The sequence below is a fragment of the Pongo pygmaeus genome, chromosome 9 (genome assembly GCF_028885625.2).
Source record: "Pongo pygmaeus isolate AG05252 chromosome 9, NHGRI_mPonPyg2-v2.0_pri, whole genome shotgun sequence".
Taxonomy (NCBI): domain Eukaryota; kingdom Metazoa; phylum Chordata; class Mammalia; order Primates; family Hominidae; genus Pongo; species Pongo pygmaeus.
In genome coordinates, this window is record NC_072382.2 from 86,534,268 (window position 1) to 86,559,040 (window position 24,773).

Consider the following 24,773-nt stretch of genomic DNA (forward strand, 5'->3'; position numbering starts at 1 on the left):
AACTTTTCAAGAACATTATATCCTATTATTTGATATTCAATCTATGTTCAATAATTTTACTTCATTCACCTACTACCTCAATGTGTTTCACAGTGGAAAATTTTAACTCCAACTTAAAAAAATGCTACCAAAATCAAAAATCTTTTGGAAACACAACAGAAATGAAACATAATTCAAGCAATCTAAAAATATAAACTGGAAAAACATATACTGAAATGGAATGAACAGGGGTAGGAATGCAAGCACTGGTAGGAGTTATCCTTGACCACAACATTTGCAGCTATAGCTGAGTAAGAAAAAAAGTTAATCCCAGTGGAATTGCTCTATGGCTAACAGGCAGTATGTAAAGAGTGTTATAATATCAGTTTGTTTTCAGGATAATACACCCTTTTAAAACCTGGACACATTTTGGTGGAAATTGGCTAACACTCACCAATGCTGTTACCTTTGCTTCCTTAGGCACAGTTAGATTCTACTACCAAGATCCTTTGGAGCTAGGTGCACCCAGATGTCCAAATTGTGGCCAGTGGAATATGGATAAATCTCCACAAGGCAACATGCATGCCCCCGACAAGAGCTATGCCCATCTCTTCTGGCTGCCAGGCCAGTAAATAAAAGATCTCTGGTCTATGTACATGAGACAGCTGGTGGGAAGGAACGCAGCAGCTACCTGTTATAGACTTCTGTCTTTGATTTTGCACAACTATGCTTCTAATACATTTACTAGAAAGTTAAGTTGGTACAAAAGTAATTGTGGTTCTTGTAGTTACTTTTAATGGCAAAAGCCACAATTACTTTTGCAACAACCTAATAGTGTATATTGCCTTTCTCAGAAAAAACTGTACTTGCCAGAACCATTGCTGAGAAGATTTATAACTTTGTTTACAAGGTTAAAAATAAAATATAACCATGAGAATAAAAAGGATTAGGATGTTGAATTTAAAACATTAAAACCAAAAATAAAGTAAGAGAAAGAACAGATAAAACAACATAAATCCGGGGAATAAAAGTGTACTAAAACAATGATAGACCAACATCTACAAATTCTACCAAAAATGCTGTACCTGGTAGATATTAAACAGCATATGCTGTTGAGGAATGCAATATCTTGAAATCAGGACAAATACTATCTGCAAAGAGGAGTTCTTAAAAGATTTAAGGTAAAGGATTTTGGATGGTGGGGAGAAACAATTACAAGGAAACAGGCGCAAATGGACTCCAGACATGTTTTTGAGAGGGTTTGGACTCTTTCATCTCCTGGACAAATCCAGAAGCCATAACAGTGGAGAAGAGCCACAACAAAGCCCATTGTGATAGGACTCTCAAAATTCAAAGCACTGGCCGGGCGCAGTGGCTCATGCCTGTAATCCCAGCACTTTGTGAGGCCAAGGTGGGTGGATCACCTGAGGTCAGGAGTTTGAGACCAGCCTGGTCAACATGGTGAAACCCCGTCTCTACTGAAAAATGCAAAAAATTAGCTGTGCATCATCGCCTGCGCCTGTAATCCCAGCTACTCAGGAGGCTGAGGCAGGAGAATCACCTGAACCTGGGAGGTGGAGGTTGCAGTGAGCCGAGGTTGCACCACTCCTGTCCAGCCTGGGCAACAAGAGTGAAACTCCGTCTCAAAAGAAAAAAAAGATTGAAAGCAATAATCAGAACAGGCACACCTCATTTAAAAAGAGACACATTCCTAAAAGTGGTATACAGTTTTAATTTTTATTTTTTCTTTTAAACACACAAATTCCTTTTTTAGAACCTAACACAGTGGACACTCTATAAAAATTTTGGGATTGACGAAACCATTGATGGAGGAAACCATGGAGGCTTTCCATCCATTACTCTCACATCACTCTATATATTATGTACACTGCCTCTAATCTACAGATGAGAAATTTTAAGCACAGAGATATTAAACAACTTGCCCAAAGCCACATATATGTCTGCTGACTCTAAAACCCATTGTTTACAACTTGTGGCTTTGTTTGTTAAAAGATCCCTTCCTCTTTAAGTAAAAGAGCAAATTTTACCTTACAAACCATCAGACCCTAAATTAATCTACCTGAGAAATAAAATGTTGGTATGGTGTTTTGAGTTGCTTCAAAGTGAGACACATTAAGGACAAAGTGTTTGAGAACATTTAAAGGTCTTTTAACTTCATTAGGGTTTTAAGTCTGATAGATTTAACATGCCTCTACAAAATGTACAATCTAATCATGTTGAAAGATCAAATCTAGAATAAGCCCTATTAATTAGCACAAGAAATAACAGTGCCATTTGTTGCCATTGGAGGAAATGGTTTTGTTATAGATTTCTAAGAGAAATTAGTTAGATTTTACTTTGAATGCCATAAAATGTTGTTTATATTCTTTTTCAAATAACAATTCTCCTTAATAAGATAACAAAGACATACTGCTTTGTAATTCTTACGAAAATAAATTTGTTAATAATCACTTAGAACAATAGCTTCCATTTGTTTAGTAAATATCGATCAGGTAAATGTTCTGGGCACTTTATAAACATCTTATTTAATCCTTGCTACAATTCTTTAAGATAAAATACTATTTTTCACATTTTATAGGTTCATTAAGGCTTAAATAACTAAAATTATATAGCGTGAATAATACAACCACAGATGCATCTTATTCTAAAGCCCATGCTATCTCCATTGTGTCCTAATTGGAGCTACCTTAAAAGAAATATTACTCAGTGACACCTCCAGTTTGAAGGGATATAGTATATGTGCGTGTGTGTGTGTGTTTATATATTAATATATAATATTTTAAAATTTAGAACGTAAATTTGTTTTAAAATGAAAAACTTCTAAGAAGAAGCTTTGTATATCAAAGACAATAAATACATTCTGCCATTTGAATAAAATCTTTGTCTAATGAATCATGGCAATTTTACATTATTTAAAAAGAGAAAGGCAACACAGTGTGCATTGGTCATAAGTTGAAAATATTCCATTGAAAAGTCAAAAAATCATAAATAGAACCATTATAAATTAAAGACCAATTGTACAGAAGTTCTAATCTGCCATTTAATTGACTAGTTGTATAACTAACCTTACAAATTTCACTTTAAGTCTTCAAACTTCTTCCATACTGATAATCTAGCTTTCACTTCTTTATTTAACAAATACTAAATTCTAGAAACATTGACAGACTCCAAGAATACTATGATGAAAAACACATTTGTTATGGACTGAATTGTGTCTCCCCTGCCCCCTACCCAAACTAATATGTTGAAATTCTAACTCCCAGTACTTTAGAATGTGACTATATTTAGAGATGGCATCTTTAAAGAGGAAATCAAGTTAAATGAGGTAATTAGGGTGGAACCCAACCCAATATGACTGGTGACTTTATAAGAAAAGGAGAAGATTAGGACACAGATACAGAAGGAAGACCAAATGACAATACAAGGGGAAGATAGCCATCTGCAAGCCAAGGAGAGAGGTCCCAAAGAAAACAACCTTGCCAACCATTGCCAACCACCTTGATCTTGGACTATTAGCTTCAAGAATTGTGAGAAAATAAATTTTTGCTGTTTAAACAATCGAATTTGTGATATTTATTATGGCAGCTCTAGAAAACTAATACATATTTCATGATTTATTTGTGTTCCCTCAGTCATTACCCTAAACATTAATGTAAAAATTTGAAGCTTAAAATTTCTGAAAAAAAAAAATTATGAAAAGGTCAAATCCCAAGAAAGAAACCGTAAGTATTTTTATTTTGGAACTTTAACTGAAATTAGACTTGTACATCAATAAATTTGAGGGGGATGAGATAGACAGAAAAGGCAATTGTTTCCCAAACTGATCTTAACCAATCTCTTTGAAAATGTTTTCCCAAAAGTCTAATAATTCCAGGAATTCTCTGAACTTGGAGGCAGCTTAGAGCAATGGACAGATCGTTGACCTTACAGACAGTTAAATCTCAGCAGCTAGCTGACTCTGGGCAAGTTATTTAGCATTTCTTAGCCTCGATTGCTAATATGAAAATTAGGAAACTCATAGTTTGACTCAAATGAAATAATCCAAATTAAAGCGATTTTTATACTTGAAAGTACCTTACAATGTTTTCATAAGGAATAATTTTCCTGCTTTAGCAATCTAAATAGCCCTATCAGAAAAGGATATCAATGAATTTCTAATCTAAACTAGACTATTGCTAAGAGACAACATTAAGTTTACCAGTTTCTGGAAACTATTCATTTTAAAAACACTACATTCAGTATTCTGGAATTTCCTCAATTCTCCTTGAGCATTCAAATAATGAGCAGAGACCTTGAGACAAGATTTGGGGTGAGAAAGTAAAAATAAATTCAGACACCAAAAATCTGCCCTGACATTCATCAGGCTGGAATTATAGGCCCAGATAAAGCTGGCTGGAAAGTTAAAAGGAAACACTATTTCACCCAAGGATATGCTGCCATTATAAAGTATCATCACAACCCCTTTCTTTGAATGTCTACTGCTTTCTTACTGAAAAACTTTGTTCTGTAAAATCAAAGACAATCAGAGAATTTGCTTCTTAAATTCTCTCAGTAAAAATGAAATATCCCACTCTTGTCTGGAGGTTCTAAGTCACTTTGACACAGAGAAGTAGCCTCTATTTAGGATCCAGGAAATACCTTCAGATAAGGGTTTGGGGACCCAATATTCAACATCTATCTTATCTTTATTGCTTCCAAGGAAACAAGTCCATTGCCACACCCACATCTAAAGCATTTACACATAGCCTCACTCCTTCCTTTCCTTTGAGCCTATCAAACACTAATATATTTAAAGTAGTTCCCATTCTTCATTTCTGACTGTGCTTATTTATACTTCTCTCTCCCCTCCCTCCTCCTCTTCCTTCCACTCTCTTTTAAATCAAACATGCCAGAAGTTGTTTACTTTAATCTTATCAAAAAAAACTCAGTCATTATTGATCCTCTTTATTCTGTGTTTTGTTTGATCAGTATCTTCTCTATTATTTCCTTTTTTCCATTTTATTGAATTTATTCTGTCCTTTTTCTAACATGTTAAATTGGATACTTGGCTTATTAATTTTTTTCCTTTCCTTTTTCTATGTATTTTCCTTGGTTGGAATTTTTATGCTTCCTGAAACAGAGAATTATGTCTTCCATCAATTCTGGAAATTTTTCATCCAGGACTTAAAAATTGCTTCTGCCACATTAATTCTAGTCTCTTCTGGAACTCCAATGGGTGATATCAGCTCTTGTCATTCTAATGTCCATGTCTTTTAACCATTCTTTCACGTTTTTCATCTCTTTGTGATAATTTCTTTAACTCTATCCTTTATTTCGTTAATTTATAATTTTCTTTTGTATAATCTTCATTTAAACCATCTACTTTTTAGTTATTATAATTTTCATTTTTAGGAGTTCTATTTTGTAATTTTTATTTCCTATTCTGCCCCATCTTTTTAATTATATCTTATTCCTCTCTTATATTAGAGAGTACATGCTTTATTTAAACATTTTAAACATTATATGAAGTGTTTAGTGATATTTTCTGGTAAGTATCACTTACAGTGATTTATTTCTCATGTATTTTGTAGTTTTCATTCTCAATTCATGTTTTATTAAAGCTGTTCTTAGGTAACTCCATGAAGCCTGGGTTGAAGCTACATTCAGTAAAAGATGATATGCATTTGCTTCTGCCACTCACCTGAGTGCTTTCGAATTTGAACTACCTAAAGTTTTTTTTGTTTTTGTTTTTTCAGCTCTAGACTGCTCAGACTACAAAAATGATATAAATTTTGACTGGGCACAGTGGGTCACGCCTGTAATCCCAGCACTTTGCAAGGCCAAGGTGGGTGGATCACCTGAGGTCGGGAGTTCGAGACCAGCCTGACCAACATGGAGAAACCCTGTCTCTATTAAAAATACAAAATTAGCTGGGCATGGTGGCGCATGTCTGTAATCCCAGCTACTTGGGAGGCTGAGAAAGGAGAATCGCTTGAACCCAGGAGGCAGAGGTTGCATGGTGAGCCAAGATCGCACCACTGCACTCCAGCCTGGGCAACAAGAGTGAAACTCCGTTTAAAAAAAAAAATGACATAAATTTTAACTTGAAAGTGATATCAGGGCTGCCTTTGTGGTTATCAATTTTCAGAGCAGATATTTCTATTGTTTTCTACGAGAGCCCAGGCTAACACATACCTTCTTGCCAAGTTGTCTTGCTTATCTTCCTTATTTGACAGGGAGACATTTTTTTTCACCTCTACCCTCACATTAATCATAGAGTTAATTTCTGGCTTTATGTGGGTTCTCAGAGATATCTTCACATCTGTGTGTATACTAGGCTTTTTCTCCTCCACTGCCTGGTCATTAAAACAGGATTACCATAATTAGCAAATGCCCTCTAAATAGCTATGATATCGGCAACCACCTACAATTCTATTTCCAACTCATCTTCTTTTTTGGCCCCCACAGACTTCCTTTACTTATTTGTGAGCTCACTTAGGAATTTTAAAATATTGTTGCTACTCCATCAAGTATTTGTAAATATCTTATATTAGAGATTTTTTCAGGACATTTTATCTGCAATTTTGCTGGTAATGAAACTCAGTTCACTCTTCAACCAACCCCAATCTGGGGCTTTTATTCTCATCATTACATTGAAACTATTCACACAAAGATAAAACTTCGCTATAATTTTCTATGAGTCTCAATTTATTTGGCCTCTCAGAAGTTTTCGGTGGAATTGAATTATCTTTCCTTCTTCTCCATTCTCAGCTTCCATAACTCTATATTCTTTTTGTTTCCTCCTACCCACGTAGCTTTTTTCTGCCTCCTTTGTTTGCTCTTCCTCCATATTTCTAAACATTGAAACCACTCAGAGCTTGTTTCTGGTCATCTCCTCAATCTACACTCTCATCCTAGGAAATCTTGACCACTTCCATGGCTTTATATTATGCACATGCCAACAACTCTTAAATGTGTATCACCAACCCAAAATTATCCTCTAAATTCCAAATCTACATCTCTAACTACCTACATAACATATCTGCCTGTACATCGCACAGGGATCTCAAACTTCATCTTCTAATCTAACCCATATCTGCAAATGATACATCCATCAACCTACTTATTATTGTCAAAAGTCTAGTGACTAGCCTTGATAACTTCTTCAACTTCTCTGCCACTAACTCACATCCAAACCATTACCAAATTCCATAAATACTACCTAAAGATACATATCTTAAATCTACCCACTTCTCTCCATCTCCAACAGCAGACCAAGTCACCAACATTTCTTACCCACAATATTGCAACAGATGTAACTGATTTCACTGTTTACTCAGTAACCACCACCTTCCACCCCCAATACACAATATCTATAGTGATTTGAAAATATTAAACTGGCTCATGCCACTCTCTAAACCAAAAAAATTGTGACTTGCTTTATTGTAATATTCACTTTCTTGCAGTGGTCTGGAACTGAACTCACAATACCTCCAAGCTTTGTTTATATATGTAACTTCTTATAAGCTTCTTAACTCTTCTCAGACTCAAATTTCCACATTTATTAAATAAGGATAGTAAAAATACCTAACTCAGAATTATTGTGACAATTACATTAGATAATTTAGACAATTTGTATATAGTACCTAGCATAGTACCTAGCCCACAGTAAGCCCCCAATACATTCTTTTAATGCAACAGGGTCTTGCTATGTTGCCAAGGCTGGTCTTGACCTCAAGCAATCCTCCTGCCTCAGCCTCCCAAAGTGCTATGATTACAGGTGAGCCAGCATGCCCTGCCCCATTTTTAATTTTGTTTATTTTTATATTGCTCTGTCACAGAAATTGAGACTAGCTGGTCTTAATTCCTTTTATATTCTATAAATTCACTCCAGGCTTTTGAATGTTGAGTAGCTGAAATTTCTTTTTTTTAATTCAGTAAAATACTGTATTTTCTAATGTATTAAATGAAAGCCAAGAAAATATCAAATTAACTTTAAAAGCAAATCTTTACTCTTTAAAGAAAAAATACAAACTGTGGTATTTTTATAATAGATTATATTTTACATAAGATAAATAAAATCACTAATGCATCTATATGCTTGGTTTCCTTAAACTACAATGAACCACAGAAAGTGTGGAAAATGGGTTTAGTTTTTGGTGAAAAATAAACATCTTGGAAAAAACAGGTAGTTTTTTTTTTTTTAACTGTCTATGCACAGGCACTGACATAACCAAGCCTTAATGGCCACTACTTCCTTTTCCTTGTCCAAAGCAGCCATTTCCATAGCTCCCCCTTCCATATCCTCACTGGCATCCCCCAGATCCTCTGTAGCCTCCACTAGACCTTCTGTAGTCTCCACCAGAGCTACCACTATAGCCACCTCAGTTATGTCCTCTATAGTCTCCACCACCATCTCTACCATATCCTTCCTGATAGGGTGGAGTAGTGCCACCATAGCCTCCACTACTATAGCCTCCATCGCTGTAGCCACTGCCATAGCCTCCAACACCATAACTAGAATGTACCTCTCTATATCTACTTCCATTGTCACATCAGGCCATCTTGGGAGGATGTGGACCATCTCCACACTGTGTATTGCCAATCACAAGATTGATAACAGGAGCTAAGGGCCTAGAGATTCGGTGGATCATGTTCAGCATATATTAATTAAAAGGGTCCAACTGGCTGAAGATATCAGGTTGTTTGTTACTTCAACAACCAGAGACTCCAAGATTTCCTGGAAAGCAGTAATGCAGGCAGCATCTTCATGGGATATTTGCAGTTTAATTCAGTCATCTACAAGAACAATCTGACTATCACATTATACTTTCTTGAAGGCAAAGAGAAGCAACTTCAGGGAGGTGACTAAGGTCATGCCTTTAGCAGAGATGGCTCAGATTCAAGTACACCTGATCAAAGACAATATTTGAACCCGAGCCATCTCTGCTAAAGGCATGGCCTTAGTCACCCCCTGCTTTTCACCAAACACAAAGAAAAGAGAGGAGCACTTCATGTCTTGCTACTAAAAAAACAATTAACAGACAATTTGTGGATAAGTGCATTATGCCCTTCATGGTGAGAATATTTCTCTTTTCCTTCTGATAGCATCATTTGGGTACACACCAAAGGCCAAGAGGGAGACAACAACATCCAAATTATTATCTGGTCCAGTGTTAGTAAACACTTGTGTCAGTAATATTCTGGAAATCCAGAATTAATATGAATCTCTTTGAGCTAAACTTTGGCTTCATAAGTCATTCTTAGTGTAGCCCTATTGAGTTTTTTGTGCTCACAAAATTGAATCTTAGCTTCTTCTCTACCCATTCTAGAATCATTCCAGGATTGGAATACTGATAAAAAGGATACACAATCAGAAAATGGGTTTCCAGCAAAATTTCAGTGGATATATCCCACTTTCCTTCATCAATGAAAACAGGTAGCAGCAGAGATGGTATAGATAGGATCTGTCTCATAGAAAATACACCCCATTATCATCATTTTGCCAAGATGAGGCTCAATGGAGAGTTTAGTCAGGACCTATCCTAGAGAATTAAACTTATCATTGCCATCTAATACATCAAGCTCTCTAAGAGTGTGCTCTGCCTAAATCAAAAGATCCAAAGGTGGAGGTCCTTGGATTGCCTTGGCCAGAAATTAGCCAATTTCTCCCAGACACAGGAGTTTCATACTCAACATAATCACCCCTCACTTTTGTCTTTTTTTTAAATTTTATTTGGGTTTAGGGGTACATGCACAGAATTGTTGTATAGGTAAACTATGTCACAGGGGTTTGGTGTACAGATTATTTGGTCACCCAGGTAAGCATAGTACCCAATAGGTATTTTTTTATGCTCTCCTTCCTCCCACCCTCCACCCTTAAGCAGGCCCTGGTGTCTATTGTTCCCCTTTGTGTCCATGTGTTTTAATTGCTTAGCTCTGACTTGTAAGTAAGAACATATGGTATTTGGTTTTCTGTTCCCAGGATAATGGTCTCTAGCTCCAACCATGTTGCTGCAAAGGGAATGATCTCATTCTTTTTTATGGTTGCATAGTACTCCATGGCATATATGTACCACATTTTCTTTATCTAGTATACCATTGATGAACATTTGGGTTGATTCCATGTCCTTGCTATTGTGAATAGCGCTGCAATAAACATACATATGCATGTGTCTTTATGGTATAATGATTTCTATTACTTAGGGTATATACCCAGTAATGAGATTGCTGGGTCAAATGGTAATTCTGTTTTAAGTTCTTTGAGAAATCATCACACTGCTTTCTACAATGACTGAACTAATTTATACTCCCACTAGCAGTGTATAAGCATTCCCCTTTCTCCTCAACCTCACCATCATCTGTTATTTTTTGACTTTTAATAATGGCCAGTCTGACTGGTATGAGATGGTATCTCATTGTGGTTTTGATTTGCATTTCTCTAATAATTAGTGATGTCGAGCATTTCTTCATATTCTTGTTGACCACATGTATGTCTTTTGACATGTATGTCCTTTGCCCACTTTTTAATAGTATTGTTTGGTTTTTGCTTGTAAATTTGATTATGTTCTGTATTGATTTTGTATATTGCACCTTTGTCAGATACATAGTTTGCAAATATTTTCTCCCATTCTGTAGGTCGTATCTTTATTGATATTATAGTTTCTCGTGCTGTGCAAAAGCTGTTTAGTTTAATTAGATCCAATTTATCAATTATTATTTTTGTTGCAATTGCTTTTGGCATCATTGTCATGAAATCTTTGCCAGGTCCTATGTCCAGAATGGCATTTCCTAGGTTTTCTTCCAGAGTTTTTATAGTTTTAGGTTTTACATTTAAGTCTTTAATCCATCTTTAGTTGATTTTTGTATATGGTGTAAGAAACGGGTCCAGTTTCAATCTTCTGAATATTGCTAGCCAGTTATCCCACCACTATTTATTGAACAGAAAGTCCTTTCCCCGTTGTTCGTTTTTGTTAGTTTTGTGGAAGATCAGATAGTTTTAGGTGTGCAGTTTTACTTCTGGGCCTCGATTCTGTTTCATTGGTCTATGTGTCTGTTTTTGTATCAGTTTTTTCATTACTACAGCCTTGTAGTATAGTTTGAAGTCAGGTAACATGATACCTCCAGCTTTGTTCTTTTTGCTTATAATTGTTTGGGGTATTTGGATTCTTTTTTGGCTCTACATAAATTTTAGAATAGTTTCTTTCTAATTCTGTGAAGAATGTCATTGATAGTTTGATAGGAATAGCATTGAATCTGTAAATTACTTTGGACAATATGGTCATTTTTATAATATTGATTCTCCCTATCCATGAGCATGGAATGTTTTTCCATTTGTGTGTGTCATCTCTGATTTCTTGGAGTAGTGTTTTGTAATTGTCCTTGCAGAGATTTTACACCTCCCTAGTTAGCTACATTCCTAGGTATTTTATTCTTTTTCTGGCAATTGTAAATGGGATTGTGTTCCTGATTTGGCTCTCCACTTAGATGTTGTTTGTATATAGGAATGTTACTAATTTTTGTACATTGATTTTGTATCCCAAAACTTTGCTGAAGTTATCAGATCAAGAAGCTTTTAGGCAGAGACTATAGTGTTTGCTAGATATCGAATCATGTTGTCTGCAAGCAGGGATAGTTTGACTTCCTCTTTTCCTATTTGGATGCCTTTTATTTCTTTCTCTTGCCTGACTCCTTGGGCCAGGACTACTAGTACTATGCTGAATAAGAGTAGTGAGAGGGTATACTGGTCTCATTCTGGTTATCAAGGGGACCACTTCCAGCTTTTGCCTATTTAGTATGATGTAGGCTGTGGGTTTGTCATAGATGGCTCTTATTATTTTGAAGTATGTTCCTTCAGTGCCTAGTTTCTTGAGGGTTTTTACATAAAGGGATGTTAAATTTTATTGAAAGCTTTTTTGCATCTATTGAGATAATCATGTGGTTTTTGTTTTTAGTTCTGTTTATGTGTTGAGTCTTATTGATTTGCATATGTTGAGCCAAGCTTGCATCGCAGGGATGAAGCCTACTTAGTTATGGTGGATTAGATTTTTGATGTGCTGCTGAGTTCAGTTTGCTACTATTTTGTTGAGGATTTTTGCATCTATTTTCATCAAGATGTTGACATTTTTATTGTGTCCCTGCCAGGTTTTGGTATCGGGATGATACTGGTCTCATAGAATAAGATACAGAGGAGCCCCTGCTCCTCAATTTTTAGGATTAGTTTCAGTAGGAGTGGTACTAGCTCTTCTTTATACAACTAGTTGAATTCAACCGTGATTCTGTCTGGTCCTGGGCTTTTTTTGGTTGGTAGGCTTTTTATTACTGATTCAATTTTGGAATTCACTATTAGCCTGTTCAGGGATTCCTGGTTCACTCTTGGGAGGTTGTATGTGTCCAGGAATTTATCCATTTCTTCTAGGTTTTCTGGTTTGTGTGCATAGAGGTGTTCATAGTAGTTCTGATGGTTATTTGTATTTCTGTGGGGTTGGTGGTAATGTCCCCTTTGTCATTTCTGACTGTGTTTATTTGGATTTTCTATATTTTCTTCTTCATTAGTCTAGCTAGCAGTCTATCTTATTTATGCTTTCAAAAAACAAACTCCTGGATTTATGGATCTTTTGTATGATGTTTTCACATCTCAAATTCCTTCAGTTCAGCTCTAATTTTGGTTATTTCTTGTCTTCTGCTAGCTTTGAGATTGGTTTGCTCTTGTGTCTCTAGTTTCTCAAGGTGTGATGTTAGGTTGTTAATTTTAGATCTTTCAAACTTTTCAATGTGGGCATTTAGTGCTATAAACTTCCCTCTTAACACTGCCTTAGCTGTGTCCTAGAGATTCTTGTATGTTCTGTCTTTGTTTTCATTTGGTCAAAGAATTTCTTGATTTCTGCCATAGTTTCCCTATTTACTCTTGAAAATCATTCAAGAGTAGGTTGTTTCATTTCCATGTAATTGTATGGTTTTGAGCAATTTTCTTGGTATTGGTTTCTCTTTTATTGTACTGTGATCTGAAAGTGTGGTTGGTATGATATCAATTGTTTTGAATTTGCCAAGGATTATAACTTTAGAGTTGTGCCATATGGTGATGAGAAGAATGTTTTTGAACAGAGAGTACTGCAGGGTTTTATTAGGCCCATTTGGTTAAGTGTTGAGTTCAGGTCCTGAATATCTGTTAATTTTTTGCCTCAATGATCTGTCTAATACTGTCAGTAGGGTGTTGAAGTCCCGTACTCTAATTGTGTGGGAATCTAGGTCTCTGAGAAATTGCTTTATGAATCCAGGCACTCCTGTATTAGGTGCATATATATTTAGGATACTTAAGTCTTCTAGTTGAATTAAAACTTTTACATTATGTAATGCCCTTCTTTGTCTTTTTTTTTTTTAATCTTTGTTGGGTTTAAAGTCTCTTTTGTCTGAAATTAGGACAGCAACCCTTGCTTTTCCATTTGATTGGTAGTTTTCCATTTGCTTGGTAGGTTTTTCTCCATCCCTTTGTTTTGGGCCTATGAATGTTGCTGCATGTGAGATGGGTCTCTTGAAGACAGCATACCATTAGGTCTTGCTTCTTTATCCAGCTTGCCACTCTGTGCCTTTTAACTGGGGGCATTTAGCCCATTCATATTCAAGGCTAATATTGATGCTGATTTGATCCTGTCATCATATTGTTAGCTGGTTATTATGCAGACTTGCTTGTGTTGTTGCTTTATGGTGTCACGGGTCTATATGCTTAAGTATGTTTTGGTAGTGGCTGGTAATGGTCTTTCTTTTCCATATTTAGCACTCCTTTCATGACCTATTGTAAAGCAGCAAGTCTGGTGGTAATGAATTCCCTCATTTGCTTGTCTGAAAGGGATTTTATTTCTCTCTAATTTATGAAGCTTAGTTTGTCTGGATATAAAATTCTGAGTTGAAAATTATTTTCCTTAAGAATGCTTAATATAGGCCCTTAATCTCCTCTGGCTTGTAGGGTTTCTGCTGAAAAGTCCACTGTTGACCAGATGGGATTTCCTTTCTAGATGAACTGTCCCTTCTCTCTAGCTGCCTTTAACATTTTTTCTTTCATTTCAATGTTGAAGTATCTGATGATTATGTGTCTTGGGGATGGTCCTCTTATTTAGTATCTTGCTGAAGGTCTCTGCATTTCCTGAATTTGAATGTTGACATCTTTAGTGAGGCTGGGGAAGCTTTCATAGGTGATATTCTAAAATATGTTTTCAAGTTGCTTGCTTTCTCTCCATCTCTTTCAGGGACATCAATGAGTCATAGATTTGGTTTCTTTACATAATCCCATATTTCTTGGAGGTCTTGTTCATTCTTTTATACTCTTTTTTCTTTATTTTTGTCTGACAATTATTTCAACAAGCCAATCTCTAAGCTTTGACATTTTTTCCTCAGATTGGCCTATTCTGCTGTTAACACTTGTGATTGCATTATAAAATTCTTGCAGTATGTTTTTCAGCTCTATCAAATCTGTTTGGTTATTCCTTATAATGGCCATTTTTATCTATCAGCCTCTGTATTTTTTTAATGATCGTTAGCTTTCTTGCACTGGACTTTGACATTGTTTTCAATCTCAATGATCTTCATTCCTATCTATATTCTGAATTCTATTTCTGTCATTTCAGCCATTTCAGTCTGGTTAAGAATACTTGCTGGGGAACTAGTGAGGTCATTTGGAGACACTGGCTTTTTGAGTTGCCAGAGTTCTCGCACTGGTTCTTTTTCATCTGTGTTGGCTTGTGTTCTGATAACTGAAGTGTAGTTTCAGTACAGTTAGTATACTTATTTTCTGGGTGTTTTCAGAGGGCTTAGGCTTTGTGCAAGGTCTTTATTTGTAGTTGAATTCTTTTTCCTGGTTTCAAATATTAGTAAAGTACTTTTGGTGTTGAATTTTGGGCTGTGATCCAGTAGGTGGCACTTAACACATAGTGGCCTGTAGGTAGTCACTTAATCAACAGTGTGGCTCCTCTGTATTTCCTCATGATTGCAGCCATGCTTCTTCTCAGTGCTCTGAAAGTACAGGTTCCTCTACCACTTGAGTGCTGACTGCAAATCTTGGCTTGGGACTCTTGGGCAGAAGGGGAAGGGACCTTAACAGTGGTTATGGCAGAGAGCCTTTCACCTGTCTCTTGGGGTTCCAACCCAGAGAATTGTGGAGCCATTATTAATCAGTGCAATTGGCTCTGGATGGGGCACCTGTGCTTTGGGCTCAAGCTAGGGAGACCCACCTGGTGATGAGAGGGTGTCAGGGACAGGTAACAGGGAGACAGACTGGCCTCTTCTCCCTAGGGCAACAGCAGCTTGCTGGAGGTGTGGTTAAAGCACTCAGGGTCTTTGCTCCTTCTCCAATTCAAGGACAGCAAGGTCACTACCACTGCAGTGGCAGTAGCAGAGGGGTTTTTGGTTGACTTCATGAGTTCTACCTCAGAAAAATGTAGAGCCAATGCTACTGGGAAAATTCAGCCAGGAGGTAAGGCAGTTGTTCTGCTGGCTCTGCTTGTTGAGGAGTGGGGGTTCGAGCGTTCACAGGGACGAGCGACCAGGCTTCTCTCCATATGGTGACTGTGGTGTATTGGAAGCTCAGGTGAAGCCCTCAGGCTCTTGGTTTCTTCCCCAGACCAAGGGTAGCAGGGGCAGAACCATTGCTGTGGCAGTGGCAGAGGGTCTGCCAGTTGTCTCAGGGAGACCCACCCCAGGGAAACTCAGAGACATTCAGTGGGTATGCTTAGCTGTGGGTGGGTGGCTATTATGTGGTACAAAGCCGGGGCCCTGCCTGGTAAAGAGTGAGGGGTGGGAGCTCCCAGGGAAGACAGATCACTCCTTTCCATATAGTGGCTGTAGTGTGCTGGAGATGCCCATGTAGTGACTGGCCCTTTGTTTCTTTCACACCCAAGAGTGGTTAGGGTGGTACCACTGCAGCTGCAATTCCAGAGGGGTTGTGGGCTGTCTCCAGGATTTCCTCCTCAGAGAAATGCTGAACCACCTCCAACCGAAATATTCAGGTTGAAGCAAGTTAGCTGTGCTGGAATCCCAGGCTGAGAGGCCCTGCCTAGTAAGAAACAAGTAAGGTCCAGGACCCATGTGGAGAACACTCTGGCCACTTTTCCATGGGATGGCTGTGCTGTACAGGAGATCTGCATCACTCCCTAAACACTAAGTACTCTCCAGAGCCTGAAAGCTACGTTGGCATGGGCTGACAGACAAAAAAGGTAACCAGCCTCTCTTCCTGGGATCTCCATCCCAGGGAAGTGCAGAGCTGCTACCAGCCTAAGAGCCCAGACAGGGGGTGGCTGGAGACCCAGGCCACTGGGCCTCATCCTGTGAGATGCAGTGGAGGTGAGGCCTGGAGTCCATTGCTGCTCAGCCCTCTGGATTCAGCCACTTTCCTGGGGGAATGAAGGGAGCCCGACCTCTCCTACTGCTGGAGCTCCAGTCACTAATGCTGGGATACCTAGGAATTCATGGCTCCCAGGATTCCATGTGTGCCTGGGCAGTAGCTCTGCCCAGACTCCACACAGCTCTCCATGTCAGTCTGGAAGCCCTGGTGGGGTAGGCTTATGCATGGATCACCTGAGCCCAGGGTGGCAAAGGTCCATGGCAGAACTGTGAGTCCCTGGGGACTCTCACTCACTCACCATTTTCTGGCAGTGTGGGAGCCTCCTCTGGCTCCATGCCACTCCTGGGTGGGCAGTTGTCCTGTCTCACTTTACTCCATTCTCCATTGGTCAAGTTGTTTCCTTGATGAACCCCAATGTTTCCACCTAGATGTTCCAGTTGAAGATACAGCAGTTAATCACCACTTTCTTCTCTCTGTGAGAGAGGTGCACACTAGATACTTATAGTCAGCCATCTTGGCCTCTCCCATGATCACCCCTCACTTTTCAATATTTTAATCAATTTGCCTTGTCTCTAGTCCAATTTCTTCACAATTGTTCTCCATTGAAGGATCCTGAATAGAAGCTCTAGTTCCTTGATCTTTGTAGAGCAAATTCCTGCTTTGAAAAACTAAGACCAAGGTTAGACATCTTATAATTTATGTATATTTGTGAGGTTTATCTTTGTCGATGTTGGTGTTGGTAAGGTTTTATTTGGGATGAGGGTTGAGGTTTTGTATTTTCATTTGTTTTGCCTTTTGGTTTTTTTGTTGGTTTGATTTGTGGTGGTGCTCATTTATTGGCCTTCACTAGAAAATGAAGAGTAATTTCTCAAAGAACCACTGCAAATATATGTTTTCATTTAAAAGCTTCTATTCTTAAACTTTACTATTCATACAGAAACAGCAATCATCTTAACTGGACTTGGATTCCTATGGAAGTTATACACACTAGGGAATCCAGCATATAAAGATAAAAAGACTGTAGACTACATATATATTAACATCATTTCTTCCTAGTTAATGTAAAACACTCTTCTCATCACTTTTCCTCTCTTGGTTTCCTTTTTCAGCCTCAAGTTTATTATATACTCCATTTGAATGTGTCAGGATGCTTGCCAAAGTGAATAGAAGAGAGAAAAGAATATAGTTGAGGGAGAAAATAGATATTTCTCTTCTTTCAGGTGTATTGACAATTGTGACAAAACTTATTTTTACAAGGAAAGAGAACACAAGAAAACTGACATTTGGGCAAAAAATAGTTGTGCAGTTTCCTGGCTGATCTCTATCATATTTGAGTCTGAATATGCTGCCATGATTGGAGTATATACCATAGCAATACTGAGAGTGAGAGAAGTCCTTGAGTACCTGTGACTGAAGAGGCCAGTGATGGGAAGTACTCATTCATTTTTTTAGCAGTTTTAATGTGTTTACTTAGGCAGAGGGAATACTCCTTATCTTCATCTTTATTATCTCTACTATCTTCACTTCTCCAAGCCACATGCAGCAGCAAAAAGGTGACAGAAACCGACAAAGGGAGATGTCAATCTAGCATGTAGTGAACTCCCTATTATGGACTGAATAAAGCAATGGCAACAAAAGCCAAAATTGACAAATGGGATCTAATTAAACTAAAGAGCTTCTGCACAGCAAAAAAAACTACCATCAGAGTGAACAGGCAACCTACAGAATGGGAGAAAATTTTTGCAATCTACTCATCTGACAAAGGGCTAATATCCAGCATCTACAATGAACTCCAACAAATTTACAAGAAAAAAACAAACAACCCCATCAAAAAGTGGGCAAAGGATATGAACAGACACTTCTCAAAAGAAGACATTTATGCAGCCAAAAGACACACGAAAAAATGCTCATCGTCACTGGCCATCAGAGAAATGCAAATCAAAACCACAATGAGATACCATCTCACGCCAGTTAGAATGGCGATCATTAAAAAGTGAGGAAACAACAGGTGCTGGAGAAGATGTGGAGAAATAGGGACACTTTTACACTGTTGGTGGGATTGTAAACTAGTTCAACCATTGTGGAAGTCAGTGTGGCTATTCCTCAGGGATCTAGAACTAGAAATACCATTTGACCCAGCCATCCCATTACTGGGTATATACCCAAAGGATTATAAATCATGCTGCTATGAAGACACATGCACACGCATGTTTATTGTGGCACTATTCACAATAGCAAAGACTTGGAACCAACCCAAATGTCCAACAATGATAGACTGGATTAAGAAAATGTGGCACACGTACACCATGGAATACTACGCAGCCATAAAAAAGGATGAGTTCCTGTCCTTTGTAGGGACATGGATGAAGCTGGAAACCATCATTCTCAGCAAACTATCGCAAGGACAAAATACCAAACACCGCATGTTCTCACTCATAGGTGGGAATTGAACAATGAGAACACATGGACACAAGAAGGGGAACATCACACACTGGGGCCTGTTGTGGGGTGGGGGGAAGGGGGATAAATAGCTGGCTATTTTTATGTACTCCACCAGCACCAGACAGCCACCCCATGCAACAGGAAACAGGTCGCCAGGCCAGCCCAGAAGCCACAGCCCAGAACGGAGTGAAGGGACTGAATGAGCTGTAACACAAACTAACTGAAACCCACCCCTTCTGCCAATTCACTGTGCTGCTGGAAGCAAGAAGAGAAGAGTTACAACCCTTCTGGGAGCCCAGGCCTCAGGGCTCCCCAGGTCAAAGCTGTGACATGCTGTAACACTGCCTTTGGGGTTCTGTGGTTGCTGGCATCTTCAAGTTTTGGGGGCACCACTGCTTTCCCCTTGTCTAGACATGGGCACCTAAGATGGAAGCCACTTGCAGTACATCTGGTCTAGCTGCAGCCTCACACAGAGCTGGCACCTGGAGCCGCCTGCCCTGTGGCAGTAGCCGGCACACCTGGCTTGCCCTTGGTGGGCCTGGATCTGGGCCAGTAGCAAAAGCCAAGGACAGCCTGCTGGGCTGAGTGGGCAGAGCTAGCTCAGTCATCCTGAGTGAAACTTGAGCAGAGGCACCATTGGCCACAATGTCCCCAGGTGGCAAAACAGCACCCCAAAAATCCTGTGTCAAAATGATGGAAAATAATAATCATTTCTGGACTTTTTGCCCAGTTAAATAATTATTCAAAAGCAGAAGGAAATAAAAACAGCTTCAGTTTTAAACAAGCAAGAGCAATGTTTATCATTAGCATATATGTTTAAAAGAACTATATTTTTTAAAAAATTTAATGAAGAAAAACATTGAACATGAAGAGACCAGAGTGAAGAAATAAATTAGCAAACATGAGTATATCTGAAAAACTATTGACTATAAATGTAAATTTTTAACATAATGACCACTTTTAAAAGGTTTAAAAATTAAGGTGAAAATAAAATATTATACAATATATCGAAAAATAGAATAAATAAAAAGATAAAGTTTTCTACAGTTCAGAAAAAAGGTATATTCCCTAGAGGTAGACTTGTAGACAAAAATACATAAATATTTGTTAAATTTAGAATTTATTGAGTCAAATATGCATGTTAAAAATGAAAAGGTAGCAAAGAACAGAAGTAGAAGTCACAACTTTCAAACCAGTAAAAGGAAGAAAGAATAAAGAAAATTTGATCAATCTGATACAAAGCGAGAAAGGAAATAAAAGGAAGTATAGGAAAATACATATAGTAAATAAAAACCACAAAAGACAATAGAAATAATTCCAAATATATCGGTAGCCTCAATAAATATAAACAGAATAAACAATTACTTAAAATATAGATAGTCATGTTGAATTAAAAAACTCCAACTCTATGGTTCTTAACAACAGATGTACCTAAAGTATAACAATGAAGAAATACTGGCAGTAAAAGTATAAAAATGATGAAATAAAAAAATTAACCAAAACAGTTAAATTGTTAACAACCAAAATAGACTTCATGCAAAGATCATTATTGATAAAGAAGCTACTTATGTAATAGTCAGAAGACTAATTTATCAAAAAAAAGAACAAGCCTGAAACTGTTTTTCTTTACAACATAGCCTCTCAATAGATAAGCAAAAAATTACAGACTTATGAAAATATGAATTGAATCTGTATATATCTTATCATATAGACTCAAAATCCACAAAGGAAAACTTAACAAGATTACAAGAAAAAATTAACAAGTTTCCAACCATGATGAGCTTTTAAAATATATTTCCATTAGTAATTAATGGATCAAGCAGAGAAAAAATTGAACTGTGCTGTTCTGAAGGGTTAGATTTTAAAATGCTAACGATTTGAGAATAAATTCTTTTAAAAACCCAGCCTATGAAATATATCAAGAAAAAGATTGTACTCTTTTGAGGTCATTTCTCAATTATAGATACACTGATCAGGAGCAACTGTATCCAACAGAACTTTCAGCAATAATAAAATTGTTCTCTATCTGTGTAGTCAAATAAGGTAAGCTTTAAAATCAAGTGTGATTAAAACAACTAAGGAATTAATTTTAATTTTAGTTTTAATTCATTTAATTTAATTAAAATATACTTAATTTATTAATTTATTCCATTTAATTTACATTTAAATGGCCACACGGTTACCATACTGACAGTGAAGTTTTAGAGTAGTATTAGTAAAAAGTTTATATCTTTCAATGCTTACATTAGAAAAGAAAAATGGTCAAAATGAACAAGCAAAGTTCCTAATTTAAAAGGCAGAAAAAATATAAAATTGAACATAGAAAGGAAAAAGCAACAAAGAGTAGAAAATAATAAAATTTCTAAAAAGTTACAAAAATTTTAAAGACTAATAAGATAGATAAGCAAGCCTCTGGCAAAAATAATTAAGAAAAATAAAATACGTAAATATAAAATTTTGGGAGTGAAAAATGGACAGCAAACTTTTTAAATTTAACCAAGTACAGTAACAACTTCATGACCAAAATTTAAAATAAACAGGTAATTTTCTAAAATAAATACAATTTTTTTAAGTTTAAGAAGAAACAGAAGAAATGAATAGATTTAAACTTAAAAAGACATCAAAGTGTAGCAAAACTGTACCAAGATAAAACAGAGCAAAACAAAAATCTTCCCAGACAGTTTGACCAATTCTACCAAACTAAAAAATTAATCTCTACCTTATATAAACATTCTAAAAAATAGAAAAAAAAATTAAATTCTAACCCATGTATTATCCTAATATAACCTTGAACCCAAAATCAACCAGAGTACAAAAAATAAACATTATATGCCAATTTTATTTATATGTCAAAACTCTATAAAAGAATATTTTCTAGCAATGTAATTTTTAATTATACCACATAAAACTATGAAAGCAAGGATGCTTTGCTAATATAAACTCTATTGCTGTAATTTTTCCAATCAACAGAGTAAAGAGAAACTAACAAAATTATCTCAAAAGAGAATACTATTAGATAATAATAAAGACTGCTGGCTGTGTTCCACAGTTCAAAGTTCTATATCTATAAATTTATTTATTCTTCACAGCAATGTCTGATGTATTTTTATTTTCATTTTATTTTCTTATTAGGCATTGTCATTGCCTAATAAAATAGGCAATAACAAATAACAAAGCTGTGGCAGAGAGAAGCTCAATGTCATCCAGCTTACTAGTGGCAAGTCCAGGATTTGAAATCAGACTGATTTCAACATCCATGCTCTTAACTACAACATATGTTCTCTCTCAAGTCCCAGTTGCTATTTTTAGGGGGAAATCTTAGCAAACTAGGAATAGAAGTAATATCTAAAGATCTAAGAAAGTATCTACTAACAAACAATCTATAGTTATGCATTGTTTAATGACAGGGATATGTTCTAAGAAATATCGTTGGGCAATTTTGCCATTTTGTTAACATAATAGAGTATACTTACACAAACCTAGATGGTACACCCTACTACACACTTAGGCTACATGGTATATAGCCTATTGCTCCTAGGCTACAAACCTGTACAGCATGTTGCTGTACTGAATACTGTAAGCAATTGTAACACAACGGTATCTGTGTATCTAAACATAGAAAAGGAAAAGGTACAGTAAATATATGAAAGATTTTTAAATGACACTTCTGTATAGGCACTTACCGTGAATGGGGCTTACAGGTCAAGTCTGGAAGTTGCTCTGGGTGAGTCAGTAAAGGAGTGGTGAGTAAATGTGAAGGCCTAAGACATTACTATACACTACTGTAGACTTTATAAACACTGTACACTTATGCTACATTAAATTTATTTTCTTTTACAATAATAAATTAACCTTAGCTTACTGTAACTTTTCTACTTTACACATCTTTTAATTTTTTTAACTTTTTGCCTCTTTTGTTATTAAGTTTTAGCTTAAAATACACATTATAGAGCAATACAAAAATCTTTTCTTTCTTTATATCCTTATTTTATGAGATTTTTTCTATTTTTAATTTTTTCATTTTAAACTTTTTTGTTAAAAACTGAAACACAGGAACGCACACTAACAGAGGCCTACATGAGGTCAGGAATATCAGTATCATAGTCTGCCACCTGCACATCTTGTCCCAATTGAAGCTCTTCAAGGACAATAACATACATGGATCTGTTATCTGCTATGATTAACAATGCCTTCTTCTAGAATACCTCCTGAAGGACCTGTCTGAGGCTATTGTTCAGTTAACTTTTTTTTTAATAAGTGGAAAGAGTACACTCAAAAATAATAAAAAGTATAGTAAATACATAAACCAGTAACATTTATTATTTATCAAGTATTATGTACTGTACATAATTTTATATGCTATACTTTTAAATGACTGGCAGTGCAATAGGTTGTTTACACCAGCATCAATACAATGACAAGAGTAATGCACTGCTCTACAACTTTAGGAAGGCTACAAATGCACTAGTTGATAGGAAGTTTTCAGCTCCATTATAATCATATAGGACCACAATCATACATGCAGTCGGCTGTTCACCAAAATGTCATTATGGAACACAAGACTGTACTTCATAATAAAATGTTAAACATCCTATTTAAAGACATAAATAAGAAAAAATGCATGCATGTTTCTAGATAGCTGGCTATTTTTATGATAAAAGATAAAATCACACCAACACCTCGTATGTATACAAAATTAATTCAATATGAACTTAAGACCCTGGTATGAAAAGCAAAACTTATTATAGTAGAATATGTTTGTGACTTGAAGGTAGAGAAGGATTTCTTAAATGAGACACAAAAACCAAAAACCAGAAAAGAAATGGTCAATAAACTTGACCATAGGTAATAACCATGGATTCTACTACTACAGAAGATTACAGACATTAGAGAATAAAGAGTGGTAACAGTTATTCTACATTTACTAATCTAATCTTTGCCACCATTTTTTTTTCTGGCTAGTCTTTCTGAGTTACTTATGTTAAATTGCTGTATGTTCTTTAGGTAGGGGTATGGATAATCAGGGCTGATAGCCTCTACCTAAAACATACCATTTTCACAAGTAACCTCTATGCTATGAGAAAAGCTCCAAATTCTTCTATTTCTGTCATTTAACACTAACAGCATGCCAAAAAAGAGTAACATGTAAGATATTTCAAACTATCTCATGAGCCTTGACAGGATTACATCATAAGGACAATAGAAAGTATTTTTGAATCTACCTCTAGCACTAATTTAATAATGTATTTATAGTGTTTCTTTTGTTCTTTCAAAAATATTTCTTATTCATTTGCTGTCCACAAGGTTCCTAGCACACATTAAGACAGGTAGAAATATTTAAACTAACAGTTTCTCTGGCTTGGAGAAGTTGGGGACTGGGAGGGCTGAGTGGAACAATACCATTTTTTTTTTTAAGAGACAGCTTTCATTCTGTCATCTAGGCTGGAGTGCAGTGATGGGATCATAGCTCACTTCAGCCTCAAACTCCTGGGCTCAAGCAATCCTCCTGCCTCAGCCTCCCAAGGAACTAAGACTAAAGGCTTCATCACCATGCCCTACTAACTTATTTTATTTATTTTTTTTTTGTAGAGACAGGGTCTCACTATGTTGCCCAGGCTGGTCTTGAATTCCTGGCCTCAAGCTGTCCTCCCACCTCAACCTTTTAAAATGGTGAGATGACAGGCATGAGCCACCGCACCTGGACCCAGATATTTTCAATAGAGTGTAATTATTCTAATAGAATTAAGTGGCCTCTTCCCTTTCTCTGCTCCAAGCCCTCAGATGACAATCTTTATAGGACTGTCTTGTGCCAACACACAGTATATTTATTCATAAAAAAAATTTCTGAACCTACTATATGTTATCATTCTTGATTACTAAATTTCTCAATAATCTTTGCTTTATCTACAATGCGAAATTTGTCAGAAAGATCAAAGCTCAAATCTCAATCCTACTACTTGCTAATTATGTGACCTTGAACAATTTATTTCACTACTCTGAGGCTGTTTGCTCATTTGTA

At 36.6% G+C, this 24,773-nt stretch overlaps 1 protein-coding gene and 1 pseudogene across 1 annotated transcript in view; both read right to left on the minus strand.

Moving 5' to 3' along the window:
* The window catches only part of DLG2 (discs large MAGUK scaffold protein 2), a 2,182,864-nt gene that overhangs the window by 1,998,014 nt on the left and 160,077 nt on the right, over window positions 1-24,773 (minus strand). The window lies entirely within an intron of this gene.
* Window positions 8,183-9,678, minus strand: LOC134740225 (ATP-dependent RNA helicase A-like; annotated as a pseudogene).